This window comes from Cyprinus carpio, chromosome B8 (genome assembly GCF_018340385.1).
Source record: "Cyprinus carpio isolate SPL01 chromosome B8, ASM1834038v1, whole genome shotgun sequence".
NCBI lineage: Eukaryota > Metazoa > Chordata > Actinopteri > Cypriniformes > Cyprinidae > Cyprinus > Cyprinus carpio.
In genome coordinates this window covers 10,716,597-10,739,953 of record NC_056604.1, presented here as the reverse complement: position 1 = coordinate 10,739,953, position 23,357 = coordinate 10,716,597, and the positions used below count along the sequence as shown (strand labels likewise).

Here is a 23,357-nt window from a genome sequence, read left to right as displayed (position 1 = left end):
TAGGCTATATATTTTCAAGCAAATGAAGTTCACTTTGGTTTTGGGTGGACCTAATCCCAAATGGATGCGTTTCTTAGGTGGTGTTTACATAACATGCGTTCTTGCATTCAAAAACAGCTAGACGGAGCGCAACAAAATGGAACAGAATGCAGGGGTCTTGAGACACGCTTTAGAAGTCAGACTATTTTTAACTTGACACAAACTTACAAACATATTGCTCGTGGAAGGGAGCTAAAAATAACGCAAGATGTAACGCAATGGGAAAAGTTGTCTGTTTTGTATGGCTGTATCGAAGGTAAGATAAGGGTTGAATCTAAAAACTCAAATTTCCCAAAAGGGTTTTACTATGCTAACTGTCAAAAAAAATTAAATTAAGCACAACATGCTGTTTAAATCAGCACTGCAAAAAAAGAAAAAAGTATTAAAACTCAAAAGAAGTATAATTTATTGCAATGTTAAAGAAAATAATATTATTTGTCAGCACCAATTGCCCCGTTGCGCTTTGGGTGTCCTGAGTTTGAGAAACCAGCTTGCAGACCTTCCTCCCACTTTGCTTCCAGTCTAAAATACTGGCCTGTCCTAATAAAGGCAAAAACTGCCAAAAAGTCTTTAAAAAATAATAATAATATTTATTCCTGTAACACAAATCATATATAATACATATGTTTCTATAATCACATGTTAACCACTGTGTCCCTTTTGAAACGGATGGATGACCACATTAAGGTTTGGAGGTCCAACACAGAACAGACATTCCAGGAAACCGTAACACAATCCACACTCAGTTCTGCCAAGATTTTCACCACACAATTTTCAACTTTCTCTTAGTCTTTCTACATCTTAAACTCACATACTTTTTCTTGTCTGTAGTCTGTGTTTCTCATTCTCTGTCTCTCTTTCAGATGGGGCTCCAACAGTAACGTGACCAGATGTGAAAGCGTGACTCTCTCTCAGCCGGTTATAAAATCAGTTGCAATACATCTAAACACAACCAATGTATGTACACACAAAACTGTGCACTAGGGCTACACGATAAATCGCATGCAATATTTAATCCACATCTTGTCATGATCATGTTTTGCACAGCTTGTCAGTGAACAACGGCTCTGTGTAGTAAATGCTGCTCCATGTGAAAGCACGCACATGATGGAGATTTCCAGCTGATTACAGACCGGCTTTACTGACAAGATGCACATTTATTAATCGCATGCGATTTATCGTGCAGACCTACTGTGTACCAGTATTAGATGTGTGTGCCTGTGTGTGTGTGTGTGTGTGTGTGTGTGTGTGTGTGTGTTTCCTGGCACTTAACACTTGGGTGTACGTTCTGAAGCCAACTCAAACCTGCCTTCAATAAAAAGCAGTCCCATGACTTTTTATCACCACAAATGCAGGAATGGGATCAGGGACTTTCTAAACTACATTCAGTGACTTACAAAAACTGCTTTCAACACAAAATCTGTCTTGAATTAGATATTAGGCTTTGCTGAGCTGAGGGAAATTAGTCTCAAACACATAAAACAGCTGTGATATAAAGAGCCGCCCACCACTACGCCACAAAAACACATGAAATACATGGTTCATGCAACTATGTATCAACCAGACAAAAGTGCTGGTCACAATTGATCTGCCTTTGACCATCAGCAACACAAAAAAATTCTAAATCAGTATGTCGTCCACTATGTGAAAATTTTACACCCAAAAAGTAATAGCACACCTCTTCTAAAACAAGCCACGCGATCTGAGGTATCATTCATTCATTCATGTCCATAAGTTATGTGACAAAGTTTAATATTTACTTTTATGTGTTCTTTCAAAACCCTAATCCTAACTATGTGCAGTAGAAATAGTCATGCAAAAAGCCCTAATAAGGTCAAGGAGTGTTTCAAACACAATCTGTTTCTCCTCCTTCCTGACACGGATCAGGCGGCATGAGTGTGTCGGAGCTCTTGCACAGAGCAGCTGGTTCACAGCTGTAAGCCTTGCTTGTTTGAAAGCACTGCCTCATCCCCGCGACCAAACCCAGAGCCCAAGGGACATCTCTGTTCGTGTGTGTGTCTCTCTCCTGCTCTCTGGTAGTGCTAATAGCTGCTGAGAGAGATGGGGAAGTAATTATGAGAGTCTGACAGGGCTTGGTTGAGAGGAAAGTACTCAATAGAGCAAGCGAGCGAGAGAGAGAGAGAGAGAGAGAGAGAGAAAGAGTCAGAAGAGATTTGTCAGCATTGGCCCTCATCCATGCTGGACAGCAGAAGGAAGTTGTTCACGCTGAGTGAGGAAGTAACCCCATTTCCTGGCATTTCTGTATATACACCAAGCGCTCTCTATTCTGTAAAACGTTGACATGGTAACAAACAATAAAACCCTTCCTGAAGCCATCTCTAATTAGACAGGGGGCGTAATTGCATACAGATTTGATAACATAAGAACGAAGGGAGGCTTTCAGTGGCGCACATTAAATCTGTACGTCACGTGGGGCTAAAAGGCACCCTGATTGTTTAATGATAGGCTGCATCTAGTTTGGGAGGAAACCTGATAATTCTCAAAGCAACAACATTCCAGTGAAACTGTCCTGAGAGCTGGCTGTATGCTAACAATCAGAAAGAACACTTTCACATCAGCTCAAGCACAAAAAAACCCATAATGATTATCACAAGTAGGAATTAGGGATCGGTTATTGCCTGATAATACAGATTTAGTTTTATTCACTGTATTGGTTGATATTACATACGCTATTGTTCAAAAAGTTTTTTTTTTTATTAAATTAATACTTTTATTCAGCAAGGACACATAAAATTGGTCAAAAGTGACATTTATAATGTCATAAAACATTCCTATTCAAATAAAAGTTGTTCTGTTGAAATTTCTATATCAGGGTCTGATGAAAAAATGTGTCACAGTTCCATCATATTAAGCAGCACAACTGTTTTCAACACTGATAATAATAAGATATGTAAGCACCAAATCAGCATATTAGAATGATTTCTGAATCATCATATGACACTGAAAACTAGAGTAATGGCTGCTGAAAATTCAGCTTCACCATCACAGGAATAAAATATATTATAAAATCCACTAAATTAGAAAACAATTATAAAAAAATAAAAAAAACACCTCAAAACAACAATATATTTCATAAAAAAACAGCATCAAAAAAAACTACTTTTATTATTTATTATTTTTATATTTTTAATTTAGACAAAACAGTATGCAATTTTATATCAGCTTCTCAACACTGGCCATATTAATCCTTAATCACAAGCCCACTGTAGATGAGGCTGATACTACATTACTAACATCAAAAATGTCTGATACACATTCAGCAATACTAAGGAGGAAATGATGCTGCATGACATGGAATATAGTTCACAGGTCAGGCTTGTGAAGCATGTACACAGACGCGCTGGCACGGTGTCTGTGTGGCTGGTGCCAGGCTGACCGTATTGCAGTGTAGTAGGAATGCAGAACTTCTTAATTCCCACTTCATTTGTTAACCTGCTCAGTGGTTTTAATCCATGCATTTAACAAGCATGAGCGTCTCACTCCTTTCTGGCCTCCTGCAGCATTCTCCTACAGTCTAAGGGGGAAAAAGGGGCGAAACCTTAGTTGTGGAGATTTAGTTATTAGGAACTCAGTGCGTTGTAGTATACAGATGGGAAGTGAAAGGCTTCTCTGATCAATCGCTGGTTTCCTTTGCTTAAAATTGTCACCTTATATTTTAAGCAACACAACAGCCAATAAATCAGCAAGAGAGTGAATGAGCAACATTCTTCTTTCATTTAATGTGTGCTTCATTGGGCGGTTCATTGGGGACTAAGTGAAAACTAAACCAAAAAAAAAGAAATAACAGTACATAAATGTACACTCACTTAACTTAAATGAAAAATAATTTCAAAGTGTCAACATAACACCACGTAGTGCCTTCCAGTGACCTGTTCAAGACCTCCACCGCACCAGATGGTTGGATGTGGGCATCCCTGAGATATGCATGACCGTGGGCCAATCCATAACTGTCCCGTTGTGTTCTGAGAAGTGGGAGTTTGCTGAAGATAAATCACATTTCACACCAGAGAGCAGCAGCGGGTCAGAACCGTGGCAGGGCACCATGCATGCCACTCGCAGGCGGGAACAATGGGACAACTTCTTATTGCACACGCTGTAACGGCATATGTGAGCAAATACATGCAACTTCAAACAACCTACACAACTGAGGCGACATGCCAGGCGGGGAAAGAAAGAAAAGCGAAATCAATCCCACCCCAAGGAATGATACTCAATACAGAGAAACAAGGAGAAACATCATCTGTGGGACACAATGGGCGAGCTGCAGCATTGTGAAAATGAGTGCATCCACAGGGAAATGTGTGCGAGTATGAGAGAGGAAGAAATCGAGAAAGGCAAGAGAGGGAGAGAGAGAGGAATGTGAAACACCAACAGCAGCATTCCTCCCTCTTCTTGCCAAGCCTGCAGACATTATATTGTCCTGTTTTCTTTTGTGAGGCTCCTCTATCTGGAGGGATTGTGTCTGACTTGCATGTGGACTGGAAGTCATATGTGAACTTATTCTCCAAACAAGTCTCTAATGCAACAACTGGCACCCTTTGTTTCTGAAATCCGCTGAGACGAGCTGCTAAGCATAAACAAACAGCCGTCAGATGGAAAACTCTTCAGTACTGCTGAACTGAGAAAATACAACAAATACACAAACAATCATTCAACTTCATTTTTCTGGAAACAGAAAATTCACACTCCACAACACACATACCACAAAATAACGAGTAAAGAGATTTCATGCTTACTCTTAAAGAAAAACAAAAGTGGTTAATTCGACTACGCTTTGAAAACCCAAAGAAGAGTCCGTATTTTCCCCTCATACGTGTCCATTTTGAATTCTTCTCTCACATAACAGTTACTAAAATCCGCTGCAGATTTCATCCGCTCAGACTCTCTCACATCTGGGCAGAGGTGTGAAACACGAGTGTGTCCCTCAGAAGAAAAAAAAACAATTTCTTGACTTTTTTAAAAGTTTATGCAAAATATATAAATAAATACCGTATATATTTATTCATTCGTGCGTTTAGATAAGCTGACACATGCCATTCGAGGCCGTGGAGAACCGAAACGTGAACGCTGATGCTTCACACCGCCGTACAAATGCGTACGGACGGCAAATGACTCTTTTAGAAATGTTTTCTGAAATATAAGCCGTTAAAGTACTTACCATATGATACTTTAAGGCAGCAAATAACGATAAGGATCACTTTGCCCGAAGAGACACCGGGTAATTGGCCCATATTGTAAGTAAAATCCACATAGAGCCGCCAGCGCGAGGCTGTGCTCCGTCAGGTTAAAGTGTAACGTTAACGAATCTCAAAATGATCTTCAAGAGTAGGTAAACGACTTATACTTGATAGAGAAGCTGTCTTTTGCCCGTCAGAATGTCTCGTTTGACCACATAAATCCGTTTACTGCCTTCATTTGAAAGTTTTTTCTTCTCGTAGTTGCGCTGTGATCAAACTTTCTGAACTTCTCTCTTCTTGTCGTCCTAGTCACTGAAGTCGCAGACGGAGATCTACTTCCGCCAGCCCATATACATGGATCTATAGTCTGTGATGCGTCTATAAATAACGAGCTCCTTGAAAGTTTGCTTCCTGTAAGTCATTTAAAATATTCGTAGACTTTAATAGTTGAATATTAATTTATTTAGCTCTGAGCGGGGTTTGAAAGAAGGCTCGATTTTGTGCCAATATTTTTTTTTTCTTGCCGTGGCGGAGGAATTTTTACTTATTCTGCAAAGACGACTATGACTCAAATTTAACCCGTTCATAGTTTTTCCTCTCCACCCGTTGACGTTACTAAGTAAATTACCCACCCCTATCTCTGGGGTTTTGATTTAGAGTGATTAATCCGTTTATTCCTTGTCTTTCGCATCTGGCAGGCTCACTTGTAGTAATAGAAAACATATTAATAACAAAAAGGGGTTGTTGTGTTATGTATTATCACAACCCAGCAACACTATTTTGGTATTAATCTGTTTTCGAGACGTTGATATCTGCAATTTATGTATTTTAGTATTTGTCCCAATGAATTTGATGACTTTTTGGATGTTTCATTTAGATGGGGCACAAATGAAAAGCAGATTAGTTCACTAGCTCAAATTTTAGGTAGACCTGGCTATATGTGTGTGTGTTCCATCATTATCCTTTATCATACTTCTTTATCATACTTATCTAAAAGTAGTATAAAAGTATATGAGAATACATGAAAGAATTTAACTTTATGACTGAAGCTGTGTGTATACATTTAAAAGGGTGGCCACATGCTTGATGTGCACCAAATAAGTTATTGTCATGTTTAGAGGGGTCCTATTATGCTTTTTCACTTTTTCAACTTTAGTTAGTAATGTTGCTGTTTGAGCATAAAAAAGATCTGCAAAGTTGCAAAGCTCAAAGTCCATTTCAAAAGAAGATATTTTATTTAACATAAATCACTTTTTAAAAACTACAACGAACGACACATTTGGACTACAATGCATATTTTCCGGGATTTGTGATATCAAAAATATCGACGAATGGGATGAGACTTGGTTGAGCTGCACTAGAGAAGCCAACGAGTGTTATCACAATGTCGGAGACACGATAGCTTTCCCAAGGCAGATGAACTTAGCGTGGTTACAATCATCCGGGTTTAAATAGCGCTCAAATTGATTTGATTTTGACGGAATATTTACACTGAAGCTCGCAGCAGGCAGCTATGGTAAGGGGCATGACGTTTCCCGGCCAGGCGCCGAGTGCTGTCAATCACAACACACACTGGCCCAGCTAACCAATCACAGTGCATTTCGTATTTCAGAAGGTGGGCCTTCATTTGATACAGGAACTATTCCAGCCGTTCATGCCAGACTGTGGAGAGAGGTGTTGTAATAATGTAAAATATGTGAAAAATAATGTGTTTTTCGAACAACCTAGTATGAGAGCCTGTTCTAGTACACCCCCAAAACAAAATCAAGACCTTGTAAAAGAGCATAACAGGACCCCTTTAAGCATTGCTATGAGAGCAAATGCCCACACACATTCTCAAAAAGTGACAGACTCTAAATGGTGAAAAAAATTGCTCCTTGTCAACAAGACTTTAATTTATAGTCCTAGTTAAAGGGATAGTTCACCCAAAAATGAAAATTATTTCATTAATGACTCACCCTCATGTCGTTCCAAACCCGTGAGACCTCCGTTCATCTTCGGAACACAGTATAAGATATTTTAGATTACGTCCGAGAGCCTTCTGTTCCTCCATTGAGAATGTATGTACGGTATACTGTCCACGTCCGGAAAGGTAATAAAAACATCTTCAAAGTAGTTCATGTGACATCAGAGGGTCCGTTAGAATTTTTTGAAGCATCGAAAATACATTTTGGTCCAAAAATATCAAAAACTACGACTTTATTCAGCCTTGTCTTCTCTCCCGGGTCTGTTATGAGCGCGTTCACAGCACGTTTAGTGATATCCGGTTCGCGAACGAATCACTCGAACTAACCGGATCTTCTTGAACCAGTTCACCAGATCGAACTGAATCGTTTGAAACGAACAATAAGAAATCCACAAATGACTTAAGCTGTTAACTTTTTTAACATGGCGAGCTCCCTCTGAGTTCAAATAAACCAATATCCCGAATTTACAAACAGTACAACTGACTGAACTGCGTGAAGAGAGAATTGAAGATGAACACCGAGCCGAGCCAGATAACGAACGAAACATTGACTCGTTCTCGAATCAAGAACCGGTTGCATCGGTTTTCGGATCACTAGTAGTGATGGGAAGTTCTGTTCTTTTCCGCGAACCGGTTATTTCGGACAGTTCGATTCAATAAACCGGTTGCCGAAAACGGTTCACCAGTTCTTTTGCGCTCGACGTAATGACTTCATTGGCAATGATTGCCCTTGATTCAAGCCTTCGGTTTACCCGCGCTCATAACATTAGCACAGAATCAGTTCAGAATCAATCACCAAAAGAACCAGCTCGGTTCAGACGCGCTGTGTGTCAGTCTGCTTCACGCTGAATCACGCATGCGCAGTATCATCAGCTCCTCGCTTCTCGAACCGGACGCGTCCGACAGAAACGGTTCTTGACTTGAGAACGAGTCAATGTTTCATTCGTTATCTGGCTCGGCTCGGTGTTCATCTTCAATTCTCTCTTCACAGCAGTTCAGTCAGTGTACTGCTTGAGTAAATGAATTACTCCGGGATATTGGTTTATTTGAACTCAGAGGGAGTGTCAGGCATGTTAAAAAGTTAACAGCTTAAGTCATTTGTGGATTAATGCTTATTGTTGACGCGAACCGTTTCAAACGATTCAGTTTTTCTGTGAACTGGTTCAAGAAGATCCGGTTACATCGAGTGATTCGTTCGCGAACCGGATATCACTAAACTGCAGTGCTGTGAACGCGCTCATAACAGACCCGGGAGAGAAGACAAGGCTGAATAAAGTCGTAGTTTTTGATATTTTTGGACCAAAATGTATTTTCGATGCTTCAAAAAATTCTAACGGACCCTCTGATGTCACATGAACTACTTTGAAGATGTTTTTATTACCTTTCTGGACGTGGACAGTATACCCTACATACTTTCATAATGGAGGGACAGAAAGCTCTCGGACTAAATGTAAAATATCTTATACTGTGTTCCGAAGATGAACGGAGGTCTCACGGGTTTGGAACGACATGAGGGTGAGTCATTAATGACATAATTTTCATTTTTGGGTGAACTATCCCTTTAAGTCTAACTTGAGTGTAAGTCCTTTTTTTTTTTTTTTTTTTTGCAAATAAGTTAAGAGCAATTTGAGTCCAAGTCTGTGAGTTTCCATTTTTGCATAACAGCAAACACAACAACCTCATATGGAAAATGTGTATCATTCAAAGTTTTTGAGAGACCTTTGTAACGAAAATGATTAAACAGCCAATGTCACCTGCTGAGGTGGAAAAATGATATCAGTCAGTGAAACAAGCTGCTCCTGTCCTGCCCTAGTTCTTTCCACTTATACACACATCAAAACATTACAACTCAAATATGTCATGAATCAAGTACCATCTACCCAGAGATCATCAAAGCTGTGCCTGTGGGACACCATTGTTTAAGATGCATTGAAGGCCTCCTGTTGTGAAGGCAAAATAAACAAATCAATCCCTTTTTTGTTCGTGTTCTCCAGTGCTTTCTGATGAAAGACTTTGTACTGAATAGAGCAAATTAACCCTTCCAGTTTGCCTGTAGGGGGTCCAGCTTTAGTTACTCTAGCTGACTGCAGTCATTGCTGTGCCATATGCCTTTCTCCAGGGTGTCATAGACTTTCTGTTATTTCCCTGTTTTTCCAGACCCAGACGGCTCGCAGGTCTGAGCGCATTCCTCAAGGATGACCTTTTCAGATGCACATCATGTGATTTTCAATTACTGCTCTAGTTATTTTGCAAATATAGAGGAATTTGATGATTACGATCTTGACTGGCATCAAATTAATTTCCCATAAATTTAAGAGATCTTTAGTGAAAATATTGCATAATTTCAACATTGTTTGTTTTATCAAAGTCACATTTATTTTTTTGCTTCACATTGAACAATTCTAACCTATTCATCATTTTCACTAGGAGTTTCTTCTGGAAACTCCCTTAAAGTCCCTTACAAAAACAACGGCTTCAACCTTTGGGTGTGCCATCTGTGCCTCTGAACTCAGATTTTGCTCATTCAGCAAAAAAATAAAAATAAAAAAAAACCTTGTATAACATATCCGCTGAAGCCATCTGTAAAACTTAGTTTCATTTATTGTTATTTTAAACTTCTAGAAAATGAAAATGCCTGATCTGGATCTAAAATATATTTTCTGTAGTAAAGGGAAGAGAGTAAATCTGTCACATCTTGCACGTCAACCCAAAAAAAAAAAAAAGCCCCCCCCCCCCTAAAAAAAAAAAAAATTCTCCCATATCACGTCTTGTAACTGATGTGTACCACAACCAACAACCATATCTGGTGGTACATCAGTTGCACAGCACCTATACTGTACTAATGAAAACACCTTCATATGCCTCACATTTCTACAGCCTTTCAAAGTTGAAACAAACATTATTACAGACTGATGGACACTTGCTGCCAGGGCTGCAAATGTAAATATCAAAATGAGTGAATGTACCCATGACAAGGCAAAGGTCAGAAACTGCTGGGACAATTTTTAATGGCCTGCCATTCAGAGGGTGATTTATCACAGTAGGCATGCGTCAAAGGGGCCAGATAAAACGCTGATATATTGTGGCTAGGTGGCATCAGAAGACTGATTGCCTCACAATTGGTTACCTACACCCCCACCTCTTCTGCCCACCCTCCATTTGCGTGGGAAACTACACTTAGTACACATCAAAAATTCAGCCTTGACATATGAGAAAGAGGTTACCAGTTTGAGAAAATTTGGACAGACAAAGATACATACATACAGATAGATAGATAGTTCACGAGTTCACACTTAAATATAAACAGAGTAACGGTTATGCGTATTTGGCGTGCTGTCCGAAGGGAGGGCTCCAAGCTCTGAATTTTGGCCTGAACCCAGAGTACACCCCCACTACAGGTTAGTACATAAATAATTGTAAGTGTGGAGAAGGGGTGGCTGAGGGATTCTGGAAAAACTGTCAAGGAACACAGGTAGGTCTGCTGTGTATACACACCTCTTATCTTGTTAACTGGGTTGATTACTGATTGTGCACCTCTCGTGTTAATTAGGTTAATTATCTGAATGTGCTCCTCCGGAACTTTGTTAATAAAACATCATATAGATAGATATATAGATAGATATATGGGTGAACACACTGACAAAACCAGGCGGAAGCATTATCTGTCTCTTGCTCTATTAAAATGAAATAAGTGAAGGGGCACAGGAAGTGAGGGGTAAATTTAGTGGTAGATTATCTCACACTCACCAGCAGCATATGAGCTGGATAGCACTGCAAAAACCATAGCAGTGGCTGTAAGATGAGACAGTGTTGATCATATATAGGCTTAAGATCTGCTCTAGCAATTCCAAATACATAATATATAAATGATTAAGGTATTTTAAGTGTGCAACTAATCCCTACTTATCGATCTCTATGATATGTTTAATTCCTATTGTCATTATAGAAAGAGAGCCAGTTAGATGACAACAGGTGAGGTCTGGGAAAAGACAGCATGGATTAGTTTGACCTGTTTACTCATTTCTGCAAATTGTTACCCATACATTTAATTATTTATGCATCATCTTATCCATGCATCATCATATTAGGTCATCACATAATGTTTTACACACAAAAACCATCCACAAAAAAAAGAAAAAAAAAAAAATTCTATTATAAATGCTAGCATGTGACTTGCAATGATGGCATAGTTTTATCCATACAACAGTACCTTCTTTTCTACAGAATGATAAGTGAATTGAAAGTGTTATCATGCTGTTGTGATGTGAGAGTCATGTGACATAATTTGCATCAGCATTATGAATATGGCACACATGAAGCTGGAATATTTGGCTCTTTTGAATGTAAGGTGTGTTCGATTCTGAACACAATGGAGTGTCTGTACAGTAAGACACATTCATGCTAACAGTTAAAAGACTCAAAATCAGGTGGAGAACAGGAAAATGACCTGGACTGATGACCTCAGAATAGCTGTCATTAACAGACAGAACAACACAATGCAAAAATATGTGAAGCTTAAATTCAGAATTGAAAGACTGACTTTCTTTCAAAATAAGTTAGAAATTGAATTGGCCACACAAACAGGAAGGTTAAAGTGAATTTGAAAAGGAATGACAAAAAAAGAGCACTTTGTTTAAAGTGATGTGAGTGAAAGTGAAAAAAGTGATGTGACATACAGCCAAGTATGCATTTAACCCATCCAAAGTGCACACACACAGCAGTGAACACACACACACACCGTGAACACACACCCGGAGCAGTGGGCAGCCATTTATGCTGCGGCGCCCGGGGAATTGCAATTGCAATTCAGTTAAATACTATAGGCTAGCTAATGGATGTATCTATCAGGCCTGTAAATATCATGCTTTAAAGTGCCCCTATTTTCCAAACCCTTCCTTTGCATAATGCTAATCTGCAGTGATTGGTCAACTTATTTCCATTTCATCTTGCCTGTAATGCCTGATAAATCAGCGTTTGTGAACGCAGTGCTGCTTTGTTTACAGCTGTTACCGGGGAACCAGCTATTTATAAAAAGGATCGTTCTGGTCCTTGATTCTGATTGGTTAAGCCGCATTAGAAGCGTCCGTGTTGGAACCACAACTATTTCTGAGGAACTAAATTGTTTAATGGAAGAATACTCTTTTTATTTATATCATTACACTTTATTTGCTCTGTTTTATTTTGTGAAACCTTACTAGGAAAAACGTTTTATTAAAGCAATAGGCCCCGTGAAGCCTTCTTGGAGCTTATTGCTTTATTTTACTGCTCCAAAAGCGGCACCTAGTGGCAAAGAATGAATATTTTTCCGCTCTGAGTGCAAGAAGTGGGCGGGCAATATGTTAATGTTTCATATTGAAGTCAACATGAAATGGCTTGGGATTCATTTTAAAAACGACTCGTTTCAATGATTCAGAGTCAACTCTTTCTTTTGAGAGGCAATAACTTTATACACGGTGCACTTTCAGATTTAAAACTTTGCAGGATGTTTTCATTCACCCCGAGCTGTATTACACACTGCATGAAATGTAATTTTCAAAAATCCATAATAGGGGCACTTTAAACATTTTCAGGCAAACAAATTTTGTCAAGCCAATATTAAAAATTTGTCTTGATAAACATAGCTTTTCCAATTAAAAATAACACCTATATGAATTTCTTTGCATTCCAATTCAACTTTCAATTCAAATTCGAATTGCAATTCCATATCCTGTTTGCTACCTCAATTCAATTTCAAGAAAATTATTTGAATTTGAAAGGCATTCTCAGTTCAGTGTAACGGTAAAGAAAAAAAATGCAAGAGTTATTGATAACAGAATGATCCAGGAGTGGTGGTGAGTGAAGCAGGCATGAGATCTCCGTGGTGGTAGTCGGTGCATCAAGAGTGGACGGGGTTCCGGGGAAGACAACAGCGAACAAACAGCACAGATAAAAGGACAAGAACCAGGCAACCAGACGGGAAACTATTTCACTGTAATAACGCGCATAGGCGACACACAAAACTCCCACCCACATAGTGAAAACTTTTACATGTGACAATTTGAAAGGCATTCTCAGTTCAGTTTGGTGGTATAAAACCTATTTCACTGTAATAGCGCATAGACATGCCTTTCATTTCTAAAAGTGGAAAAAAAGCTGCTTAATTTTTAAAGGAGACATATTATGCCCCTTTTTACAATATGTAATATAAGTCTCTGGTGTCGCCAGAATGTGTCTGTGAAGTTTCAGCTCAAAATACTCCACAGATCATTTATTATAACATTTTGAAAATGCCTATTTTGAGTGGAAGCAGATACATGCTGTTTTTAGTGCCTGTTTCTTTAAATGCAAATACGGTTTTCCAGAATAGAGCTGCAGCTCGACCTGCTAAAAACATATGTTTTGGTTCTGATTGTCATATACGGTTTTCTGAAAGCACACATCTGAAGCACACGGATAGAAAGTGCCTGTTACAGCATGTGAGTACTAAAATAAGTTCTTCAAGTTAACAACTTAACATACAAGTTAACATTAAAACACACAAGAGTTAAAAAAACAGTCGGTTATGTCTGTGAAGGTAAACTGCTGGGAAACATATCGCATATTTATTTTAGATCTGTGTGGCAGCAGCAATATACAGTAAATAAATCAATAAATCCACTGCTCTCTTGTCTCCTTTGAGGCTGGGACTCTAAATAGCTTTCTGTGATCATCTGTGCAGCCAAAGACAGAATGATTAGCATGTTTTCCTTAAACTTTCACCATGGCATTAGAGCTGGTACACTGTTGTCGCTTGCGAAAACACAAGGATGGCGCTGTGGGTATAAATTTACAGATTAAGGGGTGGTAATATTATAATGAGATCCCTTTGCCACGTCACCAAGGGAGCGAAATTGGACTCGCTCGTTTTCTTAGGACGCTTGCAGAAAAAGGCTTACCAAAACAAAGTTACCAAGTTAATCTTTTTCACGTTTCCTTGGTTGGTAGATGCAAAGGGGACCTGATTATAACACTTAAAACCTGGAAAAGTCAGATTTTCATGATATGTCACCTTTAAAGATCTGTTTACACCTATCTGATACATCAAAATAAGTCAACTTGATTCAGTCATTTTAAATAATATTTTGGCTTTAATAACACCAATTAATCTAGATGTAACAACAGTGTGCAGGTGTAACCTGTGTACAACAAATTAGATGGCTGTTTGATGATAATGTGCTCCCTTTATGTGGTAAGCGCCTAACAAATCTTTTAAATTTACGAGAAATGTAATACAGCAATAATTATAGGAAAAGCAGCTGTAATATCGTCAAGCTAAAACATGATCATGATCTTAGCATGGACAAAAGCCAAGTTCTCAAGAATCAGGTTCACTTTGTGCAAGTGTTGGGATCACCGCAGCACCATAACACTTCTCAACGTTCCGCAGTGGTCAGGGCTCTGGGTCAGCTTGCGGCCCCCACTAACACATCCTGGCACGAAAACCACTCTTGTCCTCAGAGGAGCCAAGACAGTAGAGAGGATACTGGAAGATGGGGTAAGGAAAGAGCTGGCAGTTAAAGCCGTTCTTTAGGGGGAGAAATCTGTGCGTGTCTTGTAAGTGGACCTTGGGTCTTGGCCGGGGCAGGTGGACGGAATTTGCTGCTGCAAATGTGATGTCTACTCACCCATCACATACACTGTGAGAGGGCTATTTATAAAGCACTGTGGGAAAAGGAGAACGCTCATGTTTATGAGAGTTGACCTACAGTCATGGAGAACGAAGGCTATATCATTTCAGCCTGAGGACACCATTAGTGACATTGAGGTCAAAGTCTGCGTGTGGACACATACAGTTTATATGTTTACATACTCCTTGCAGAATCTGTGAGATTTTTATCATTTTCATTATAAAGGGTAACACACACACACACACACACACACACACACACTCACATATATATATATATATATATATATATATATATATATATATATATATATATAAGAGAACATTGCTTTGAAGTTAGTTGACATATTTACATATAGGCAAAAGACAAAATACATAAAAATGTAATAATATATGCAATAAAATAAAAAAGGGCAAAATAAAATAAAAATATAAAATAATGTTATAAAATAAAATAATAAAATAGATTAAAATAAAATACCATGTGATGCTCGAAGAGGAAACACACTGTCTTAAGAACCAATATGTAAATTTTTGAACAGGATAGTTTGTGTAAATAAAGTTATTATTTTGACTTGTGGAACATAATGGATTCATCAGGAAAGAATAAAGTTAAATGTCTTACAGATTCTGCAAAATGTATGTGAACCTATGGAAAAAAGAACATTTAATGTAACACAACTGTAAGTGATTACCGTATGATGCATATAACAGTGAGGTCTTCAGAAGGACACTTGTGATGATCCATTACAAGAGTGTGTTTTTGGGTTACAGTCATAGGGTATGGCAAATCATTTTAGAGTTCATCCTGAATAAACCACCCTTTGATCTTCTGAGGCTGGTCCCACCGGCTTAAAAGTGCACTGAGGTCAAAGTAATTCTCAGTGGTCGGTAGCCTCTTAGCCAGTCTGGAGGGAATAAGTGAGAGTGAAAGAGACAAAGATTAAAAAAAAAAATAAAAAATAACTGATGACTGCTAAAAATATTGAAATATATGCAGATTTACTTTCTACTACAGGCAATATACATATAGACACGCACATATACACATACATGTAAGAGCATGACATTGGGGAAAGTGTAAAGTGAGTGAGCCTAGTGTCTTTCCTGCCAAGGGTTAATTGTGTCATGAGGCCAGGCATGACTGGTATTCACACCTCCGACTGCAACACAGACTCCCACAGCAGCGCAGCTAATCTGCATAGGACACTATTAATACTGCCATCTGCAGTCACCAGCTTGACACATAGTAAGTGCTTCTGCAGGTAAACCAGCTAACGGTTTGAACAAAATAGAGCGGCTATCATAGGAATATATAATTCATAAATTATCCCCATCTGTGGTATAGTTTTTACCTGTTGCAGTTACAATAAAGAACTGACAAAGGGCATAAACAGTGTAAAACTAAAATTAAATAAAATGCACACTTTTGAAAGAATCCCTCTTGAGGATCCAAACAGAATGGCAAATTTTTTTTTTTTTTAAGACAAGTTTCCTGAACTGTCAGCTATCCCCTGCTAAATTAAACCAGCTTAAGCTGGTTTTCTGGTCTCCCAGCTTGGTTAGGCTGGTCTTTTCACTGGCTTAAGAGGGGTTTTAAGCACTTTTTAAACAATTCCTAGTTAAGCACCAGCTTGGTCAGTCTGGAAGACCAGCTTTCAAGGGGTCATATGTGATTTCAAGTTTTCCGTTCTCTTTGGAGTGTTACAAGCTCTTGGTGCAAAAAGAAGATCTGTAAAGTTGTAAATACTTAAGTCTCAAACCTAAAACGGGGTCATCACATGTGGTTGATACAAACCCACACACCCCTAAAATGGCTCGTTCTAACACACCCCCACATGTCTACGTCACGATGTGGAAAGATTTGCATAACACCGCCCAAATGTTCACGCAAAGAAAGAATGCGTAACTTCTTTGTGGAGATGCTGTTTTGTTCTGAAAGTGAAAATACTTTGTTTGGCCTTCCAAAACAGGACACAACTAGAAATCAGTGGTTAAGTTGTATTTATAACACTGTTTCAGAACAGTTCAACCCAAATATACAGATGTGTGCAGAACATTTTATGGAAGACTGTTTCCTGATCCTGGGAGAGAAGACTACAATGCCGGCTGTTCTGACTCAGACTGTATGTATACATATGTAAAGGATTTGACACGCGAGTTTTGAGCAGTGTAGAGTAGCGGTTCTCAGTTTCAGTCCTCGCGCCTCCCTGCTCTGCACATTTTGTATGTTTCTCTTATCGCTTCAGATGTTTGTTCTATTCGAACTCAAGTGCCCTGCGAAGTGGACATCACAGGATATTCTGCCATGATTCCAGTTCGACGCGAATGTAGGCTATACAGGTGCATCTCAATAAATTAGAATGTCGTGGAAAAGTTCATTTATTTCAGTAATTCAACTCAAATTGTGAAACTCGTGTATTAAATAAATTAAATGCACACAGACTGAAGTAGTTTAAGTCTTTGGTTCTTTTAACGGTGATGATTTTGGCTCACATTTAACAAAAACCCACCAATTCACTATCGCAACAAATTAGAATACTTCATAAGACCAATAAAAAAATCATTTTAGTGAATTGTTGGCCTTCTGAATGTATGTTTATTTACTGTACATGTACTCAATACTTGGTAGGGGCTCCTTTTGCTTTAATTACTGCCTCAATTCGGCGTGGCATGGAGGTGATCAGTTTGTGGCACTGCTGAGGTGGTATGGAAGCCCAGGTCTCTTTGACAGTGGCCTTCAGCTCATCTGCAGTTTTTGGTCTCGTTTCTCATTTTCCTCTTGACAATACCCCATAGATTCTCTCTGGCCAGTCAAGCACACCAACACCATGGTCATTTAACCAACTTTTGGTGCTTTTGGCAACAGTGGCGGTTCTACATTGAATTACACCCTGGGCGAGACACCCTTCAAGCGAGCCAAAATCATCACAATTAAAAGAACCAAAGACTTAAACTACTTCAGTCTGTGTGCACTGAATTTATTTAATACACGAGTTTCACAATTTGAGTTGAATTACTGAAATAAACCTCCGAAGTGAGGTAAACTTCAACAGATTTCCCCTGATCAGGGAGTAGGGAGCAATGAACACTGTTTAGGGACCATGTCAGTGGGAACACAGTTCATGCACAGCTGAATCAGGTGTGTTAACAAAGAGAGACGTGTGAAATATGCAGAGCTGGGGGCGCGAGGACTGGAATTGAGAACCGCTGGTGTAGAGTATTGACAACCTCTTTTTTAGAGTAGGGCTTGTTGTTTATCGTTTCATCCAATCACAAATGCAGACATGGTTTTATGTTTATGTGGCGCGACGCGACGCAACGCAACGCGTAAAAACACAGTATAAGTCATTATAATCCATAATTATGAACCACACTGGATGTAACAAATGGCTCGTTTGTCATGGGTTTTATTGTTTTTGTCTTGTCTCGCGGGTGTTCTGACCGGGAAACGCATCACAGTATGGAAAGGGGCGTAACATTTCCATCACACGCTTGAGGCATTCGGCCAGTAACAAAGTACTGGATAGCTGGCCAATCAGAGCACACCTTGCTTTTCAGACTGATGAGCTTTGTAAAAAACAATGTGTTTCAGAAAGGCAGGGCATAGAGGAGAAACAATAATGTACAATATGTGGAAAATAATGTGTTTTTTGAACCTTAAACCACATAAACACATTTAATTACACCAAATACACAAAATAATGTTCTTTTTAGCGACATCATATGACCCCATTAAGATGAGTTCAAGTTATTTTCAGCAGGACAGGTTCAGAAAAAAAGACAGTTTAGCCAAAAAATACAAATGGCTCAGTGTGTCTGCATATCAAGCTACTAATAAAATAACCTAAATAAAATACACAGCTCAAATTTAAACATTGTGTTAACATGAGAGTTAAGTTATTAATATGTGACCCTGGACCACAAAGCCAGTCATAAATAGCATATTTGTAGCAATAGCCAACAATACATTGTATGTGTCAAAATTATCGATTTTTCTTTTATGCCGAAAATCATTAGGATATTAAGTAAAGATCATGTTCCATGAAGATATTTTGTACATTTCGTACCGTAAATATATATAAACTCTATATTTGCTAAGAACTTGATTTGGACAACTTTAAAGGCGATTTACTCAATATTTAGATTTGTTTGCCTCCTCAGATTCCACATTTTCAAATAGTTATATCTCAAATATTGTCCTATCTTATATACATCAATGGAAAGCTTTCAGATTTAGCTATCATGTATAAATATCAATTTTTAAAAAAAATTAACTTATGACTGATTTTGCGGTCCAGGGTCACATATGGTTTTTGCAAACTCATATCGAACTACCTAATAAAGCAACTCTTTGTAATGTTTGAACGATACAGTTCGAATTTTAGAAAATTTCCTTTTTGATATCTTTTTCAACATTTTTTTTTGTAGGGTAAATCAACATTATGCCACAAATGCTGATGACTGAACCTGAAACCTTTTTTAAAACCTAGTTAAGCAGCGAAATGAAGTATCCCTACACATCTAACCCAATTACTATATGCTCCCATATGGCTGATGAGCTGTACATATGAAGTTTAGTATGACCTCGGTTCGAGGGTCACTCCCTTTAATGTATGTAATGGAGATTATGTACACACAGGGTGAAGGGGCATCAAGCTTCAGCCGTCAGTCTTGTTTCAGGCCGGGTGAGGGAGGAGGGCAGTTCCCAGGCCCCCATGTGTACGTTGGGGGGCAATAACTCATGAGCTCCCTTAGAACTTCCTCTTTCGTCCCTGGTTTTTACAACCCCTGTAGACTGGAGTACAGCTGCTCAGGCTCTGTGGTGCGAATCGAGGGAGCGTGAGAGAGGAGAAACAGGAGGAGAGACAGGACAGCAGGAGAGCTGATGGAGAAAGGTGAAATCACAGTGTCAATTTGAACAGCAAGCAGGAGAAAGAGGAAGCCTGACATTGAGGTTCATGTCATATTGTGATAAATGCTGCAAAACAAGCCACTGTGTGTGAGAACGACACTATATCGACACTGTATGATTTCTGCTGGTTAAAGTGTCACTATAACAAATGAGAATGACTTGACAAACAGTTCTCATGCTAATAAAGAAACATTAGATGCAATCCATCAACATTATGAATAATCAATTCAGTAAAATAAATTGGGCCACACAAAACTTTTCCACCAAACAGTAACAATCTTAACTGAATTTTAAAAGAAATCCAACAAAACAGCATTTTCAGAAGAAACACTCACCACTGTCATGCTGGCGAAAGTTGCAAGAGAATAGGACTCTTCTTTAAAGCAAATTAAAGATATTTTTTTATCACCTGCCAGGCAATGATTGTTAGAAAAAGTAATAGCAACAAACATGCAGGGCAAGTTAAGTTAAATAATTTAATTTAAAACAAATGTAGAAAATATAATAAAACTAAGAACTGTTATATTTTACAGCATTCATTAAACTTTGTTCATTTAATTCAAAAACTTTTTATCCTTTTTTTTTTTTTTTTTGGTAAATGCTGAGATTAACATTAACCAAAATTAATGAATGCTGTATAAATATTGTTCATTGTTAGTTCATGTTAACTAATGTAGCTAAACGTTAACAAATTAAACCTTTATTTTAAAGTGTTACCAAAAAAAAAAACCCTCAAACCTCCATTGGTAGTATGTCTGTGTGTACATGTCTAATATTATATTGTATTAGAAATACATATTATTATTTTACAGTAAAAATAACTAGTAGTAACTATGGTATTTTGGCAGAAAGTGCTGTTGCCATTGTACATTTTTACCATTATATATTTTTTCCTTGTACCAAGGACAGTATTTAGTGCATTTTTTCACACAATTGGACATATTCCTTATAAAAATACTAAGTTAATACAGAATGACATAATATATTTTTGTTCTCTATAATTTTCTCCAAAACAATTCCAATACTTGTTCACACACACCATTAACTTTGCCTGCAAACCATTCAGAGACGATGTGTGTGCATAATCAGTTTATGGTGTGTTTAGTTCGTGTGCAGTATCCCCGACCCCTGATCACACCAAGTATTTTAATCCAATCGGCTTCGTTTTCACATGACTGTCACGCACCCCTGCCACCATGGCAACAGAAAAGAGGGAGACGGGAAGAAGGAAAAGAGAGCAAGAGATAGAAGGAGTGGCAAAATGTTCCCTCGCCTTCCTCCGGCCTTATAACAAAATGATTGGCTCTTCTTCTGCCCTGTCTGTATCACTAGAGCAAGAGTGTAGATGATCAACAGTGTGCAAACACTTCCCCTCTCACACAGTCTCCTGCGAAGGTGAACATGAGATAGAAACACAGATACACCTGTTTCTCAGATCGCAGTGGCACAAGTTCTTTTTTGTTTTGTTTGTTTTGTTATCTCAAAAGGAGAATTATTTAACTAGGTTTATTACTTTTTTAATCAATCAATCAATCAATCTCTAACTTGAGTAGCCTATGTCTGTCTCTAGGTGCAAATGATTTTGACTATTAAAACAGAGCCTATTAACGTGATCTTTTCTGTTTAACAGTGTGTGGGAGGACATCGGCTAGATAACACTGACAGTGACAGCAAGGTCACGAACTACAAATCAGCATCATCATCTGGTGCCTGTGATACATATCGAGAGTTTTTATGAAGAATATTGCAAAACATGCATAACTGAATGTTCTGCGAACTTCAAAGACAGAAGCTGCTAAAAACGCATCCACAGATCTAATGCGCACGTTTCTTATCTATTCGTTCGTTTCTACAAATAAAAAAATAATAATCCAGCATAGTTCAAGGCCTGGCAGTGTTTATCAGCAGGTCAGCCTCAGCAAACTCCCACTTCCCCCTCTGCAAAGAGAAGCTGAGGGGTGAAGAGTTGAGTCTGAACATTGTGGTTGGTGATGCACGCTACCGTGGCAGCTTCTCTTTTCGGCTGTGCCCACTTCCTGCACACACGCAGACATAACGGGGTACGAACGTCAGCGTTTCGTTGTCTCTGCAAAAAAAAAAAAAAAAAAATGGTAAGCACCTTTTCTTGCATCTAGTCGCAAAATCAGCTCTAATTGTCGGTTTCCGTCTTGTTGAAACCAGCACAATATCGGAAGTCTTAGCGCCCCGGACCGACAACAGGAAGGTTTGGAGAAGTTTTGTAACTCAGGGTTTTTAAACTGCAGTTGCGCGCACTCTGGTGGTTGCGCACGGAAAAAACCCCCCGCAGGAAACAAGGAGCACTTTAAAATTCATCAGAAACGTTTTGCAGATAAAAAGTTAATAGTAGGCTGTTCTTAAAAACGTTTAAAATAATGTACACTCGCATGAGATCCAGTCATTCGCGAGTCGCAAAACGCCGTTCTGATTTTAAAAAAGCGAAACACGAAAAACCCGTTTAAAAACACGACTGAAACAGCAAGGAAACACGAGGCAGCTGTTACACATCTAGCATATTACAAATAAAAATCAACAAAAATAAAAACCTCCCATAAAATCAAAACGCCGAATCCCAAAATGCTTACTTGGGCGTCACCAACATCATGTTATAGGCCTACTATATACAATTTATAATATTCCTTTAAGTATCATATTACTGGAAACTTTCAAATGGAATAAACTGCAAATTCATTTTTTTCCAACGGCAATGGTAACCAAAAACAATTACATCTTGTAGGTGATTTATGTCAGAAGAATCTAGCAAACGACCTAAAAATTACTGAGTGAGCAGACTAGCCTATGTGACATTTAAGTAACCTTTCGTTTAAGGATGTCATGTTAGAAATTCCTATCCAAGTTTATCAGGTCATGCTTTCCAACTAATATTCTAGTTAACTAGAAAGCACATTCATATGAAGTTACATAAAAAGCCTGACATGCTTTTTGGCAATGAAAACCCAAAAAGCCACAGGCAATTGAAACTATTTAGGTATGACTGACAGTGACCTTGTAGTGAGACATCAACCAGCCCAAAGATTAAAAAACACTTACATATGTTAGTGTCGACTGTAAAAACCAGATTATGATCTGGTCTGGACTGAGTAATATCTATACTGTAGGTTTGGTGAGCTGAACAAACTCTCTTCTGATAAGTATTTTAGCCTCATCCAGTTGGTACATGGATGTCTGGTTGGTTTCTCTGTGTTTAATTCTTCAATATGTCAAACACACACAAAAAAAAAAACTCTAGTCATATATGATATCTGCAATTTTGCAAAAGGCAGGACCACAGATGCAGATGTATGTATTAGACTAGACTGCACCAGAATGCATTTGACCCAAATTTTTGCTTTTTTAAAAACGTGACAGGCCACCACTCTCCCCTGACACTAGATTATGATCTGGTCTGGACTGAGTAATTGGTCATGACCGCAAATCTCCTCACTGCAGTGCAAGCACTGTTTGTTGGGCAACTTTTACACCAAGTAAACAACTGAAAGTTCCAAAATGTCTGTTCGTTTAAATGTGCCATGAATGTTCATCTGAAACCTTACCTAACATCCACAGCACAAGGAG

At 38.5% G+C, this 23,357-nt stretch overlaps 1 protein-coding gene and 1 long non-coding RNA gene across 2 annotated transcripts in view; both read right to left on the bottom strand.

The window, feature by feature from the left end:
- The window catches only part of LOC109094995 (neurogenic locus notch homolog protein 2-like), a 111,147-nt gene that overhangs the window by 43,635 nt on the left and 44,155 nt on the right, over positions 1-23,357 (bottom strand). The window lies entirely within an intron of this gene.
- Positions 14,290-22,087, bottom strand: LOC122138129. Its single transcript, XR_006155332.1, has 3 exons — positions 19,489-22,087; positions 15,544-15,756; positions 14,290-14,883 (listed from the first exon to the last, which is right to left on the bottom strand). It is a non-coding gene; the product is annotated as an uncharacterized LOC122138129 (long non-coding RNA).